Genomic DNA, 3724 nt, shown 5'->3' on the forward strand with positions numbered 1-3724 from the left:
CAGGGAAATGGTTGAGTCACCATCCCTGGAAGTATTTAAAAGACATGTAGATGCGTCGCTTAGGGACATGGTTTAGTGGGCATGGTGGTGGTGGGCCGACGGTTGGACTCGATGATCTTAGGGGTCTTTTCCAACCTTAATGATTCTATGAATTCAACTCCCACTCCCCTTTCTCAGTTAAGCATTTGACTAATTGGTGCTCTCCATGTGGGATTTGGACAGTTCTGTGGATTCCACCAGGCAGGACCTGCTGTGCCTAGACAAGTTGTTTTATGTTTCAATGTGCTGATTAACAGCTGGAGTGGAGAATGTGGCCCTTCCAGAGACTCCAAGGCTGCAAAATTGATCCAACTCTGCACAGATTGCAGGTAGTCAGAGACTTGTAAGTAGCCAGTCACTTGTGAGTAGTCAGAAGAAACTTCCTGCAGATGCAGAATGATCATGTAGAACAGCGTTTTGCACACAATTTAGGTAGTTAGGAGACGTTTTGTATGTAGCTCAAGATAATCACGAGGGATGGATCATGTGTGTGCTGGAGTGATCCCAAGGAGCATGGGCCAGCTGGATGTAAGAACTGTGCAGTAAAGCCCAATTCAGAGAGTCTCATCTGGTCCAGCCACCACCACCACTACAAGGACCTTTGCAACAGAAACTCCTGTTGCCATCTGGGCACTGACTGACTGTCCTGTTCAAGGACTGGATTCCCCACAGTAACTTGATATTAGCAAAATCAGATCCAATTGACTACCCACGAACCAGCAGAATAGCACCTTTTAGTCAAACTTTCCCTATCCATATGAACCAGAAAGTCCTATTTTTTTCTATTAAATTACGGCTACCCAAGCCCTCACCAAGCAGACGTAGGTGTCTTCGATAGTGCTGTCATTACTTTGGGCAGTCAAACTGATATAATTGGACACAGAGATGCATTTCACGTTATATCCAGCAATTGGCTGAAACTGTACCCAGGCTGGGCTTAAACAATGCAGGAGATGGTAGAGGTTGAAGTCTTTTGGTTAAAGGTATCTCACCTCATTCCATTAGTAGCCTAAAAGTACTTCTGGATTCCTTAGAAAACATGTACAAGATAGCAGTCCACCTCTGGTTTTTAAATCCCCTGTGTTTTCTGCTCAAACCCGTTTTCAAACAAGGCACATATCTGCTCCAGATGGTGGGCACAGAGAAGGCAGACCCCAGTTCTCAAAATGTAGAGAGCATCCAGCACAGAGGGTTCTCACACAATTTGTTCGTTCTCATAGCAACTTCTGAGAGGTCTGGAAATCTGAGAAGATAAAGGAAGCACAGGGAGTTTAGAGCAGTGAAATTTCCATTCTGGTGTGACGGAGATAACCTAGAGAAAGAAAAGCAATTTTTTATTGGCTTATTCTTCCTCAGCGAGGCAAATTTTAGGGTATGGATCTCTCTTGTAGTACAGCAACCTAGTAAGGCAGTTTAAGGTAATAGGGAATTAAACAAGAAGAGACCAGGGAGCATCCGAGGTTTTTGAAATCCAGGTGGATTAGGGGATAAAAGTGTCACAAAGTAGGTTGACGAATCCCTCCATTGGGGCTCAGAGGTAAATTCTCCTCCTGGACCTTCCTCTCTTACCTTGAAGAAGCAATATAACCTTGCCTGAATCTTAAAGAGGAAAAGCGCTAGAGCTCAGTGTGACTACCCAAGTGACTTAAAAAAACCCCAAAACAGAGCAGTAATTTGAGCTTGAACCTGTGAGATGTTGGTTTCGGACAATTCATAACACCTCTGCTTAGCACCACCTGGTATTAAGTCCAACCCAAGATATGAAGTCACTTTTCTCTGCAGCATAAATACACGTACCACATCAGATCCTCAGCTGGTATAAATCCCCTTGTCTTCACTGGCCATAGTGAAGTGATGTAGTTTTTCAGCAGTTGGAAATTTAACGCACACTACATGTAATCAGCATTAATATTTCAAAATCGAATGTATAAAAACTAGGATGGAATTTTCTCTCATCACGAGGAGATCTTGATGTTCCAAAGAAAACATCCTCTTTGTTGATGGACATACTTATATTTGATTGTCCAGGGAAAACAGAAAATACTTGACACTGGCCAGTAAAAAACCCATTTAAAACCAGATACTAATTGCATGCCATGCAAACTGAAAACCTTAGAAAGAACACCTCAATCTTGGTTTTCTTTCAGAGTGTCAGCTGACCAAATAAGCGACTGCCCTGGGAGGCTGGTGTGACAAGCAGCTGTATTTACCGATTGCCATTTTCAAAGCGCACATCTGGTAATAAGGAACAGAATATTTTGGCTGATGGAAGAACATTTGCACTGATGTTTACAGAAAAGGCACCTAGTTTATTCATTTTTTTCTAACCGCATTATAAAATTTCTCTACGAGGAGAAATCTGTCCAGTTCAATCGCAGGTTCTTTCCCGCTTCAATGCCCTATTGACTAAAAAACAGCCTCCTGTCAGATTTGAGTGATCTACCTGGCAGCGCCAGGTGTAGGAGGATGGCTGTACACCTTGTTTTCCTCAGGAATGCACCTTTCGTTCTACAGCCAAATAATAGCTCTGAACTATCCCTCACCCTTGAACGCACTTACTTGTATATACACTTCAGCTCTCAGGGCTCCTCGAGCTCCAGAGTCTTCCAAATGATCGCTACAACTGATGTTTTCCCTGCCCAGCTCCGGACATGCATTTCTCTGCAACATCATACTACTGGTTTAAGAAAACAGAGGTCATTATTTAAGGATCACAGTCAGGTTGTGGGGACAAGTCGAGGCCACCTCTTATGCTACTTATGAAATGCAGCAGCCGGCGGGGGAGCGATACCCATGTGCCTCTTATCCTACTTCCCCGCTCCACCACCTGTGGGTCTGCCGAATGTATTCTCAGCTAGGACAGGGAAAGAAAAATATTTAGCTAAACATTAAGTATCAACATGTCATTCCCTTTAACAACGTTAAGGTAAGCGATTAGCTCAAAATGCTGTTGATGATTCAGATTTTTCATTATCAAAACAACCTGATCAGCCACAGTGTCAGTCTAGAAAATAAGGAAAGCCCTCTTGCAAAGTTAGCAGTCACACTTCCACTGCTTTTGATTACAGGAGTTGAGGCTCCTCGGCTTAATACTGTGGGATAATAAACTTGAAGAGGTCACCAAGCGCTGGTACCATGCACTACAGCAGTAGGATCCACAGGTGAATAATTCTTCAACCAATACGTACTGTTAGTCTCATCATTGATGCAAAGAACACAGGCACTAGATTTTTCTTATTGGTTTTACAGCTACTGCATGACCCAGTCAGACCATCTGATGTCCCAAATTAACAACCATAACATTATATGAACAGAAGACCTTTTTATTGGGAGGTCTAAAAAAACCGCTCTCCTTTTCGCCCCGAGCACCTGAAGTCTACTGAGGGCAAAAAACCAGCCACCTCCACTCCCACAGATCTGCAAGTCAGTCAAGCAATTGTTTAAATTGTTGCTAATGTGGGTCGTACTGTAAAGAAGCAAGGAATTTTGTAAATTCCTACAAATAATATTCACTGGAGTTGTTGATAAATCTACTGTCCATTCCTGCACACAGCACAACTCAAAACAGCAATTTGAGCGGTTGTCTGGAAAGGCTCGTTGCCCAGCTATGGTGCCTGCAGCAAGAAGCAGCAAAGTGTGATGGAGAACTTCGATGATCCATAGTGAAATTTGGAATATACTAGAG

This window comes from Pygoscelis adeliae, unplaced genomic scaffold, assembly GCF_000699105.1.
Source record: "Pygoscelis adeliae isolate BGI_AS28 unplaced genomic scaffold, ASM69910v1 Scaffold98, whole genome shotgun sequence".
NCBI lineage: Eukaryota > Metazoa > Chordata > Aves > Sphenisciformes > Spheniscidae > Pygoscelis > Pygoscelis adeliae.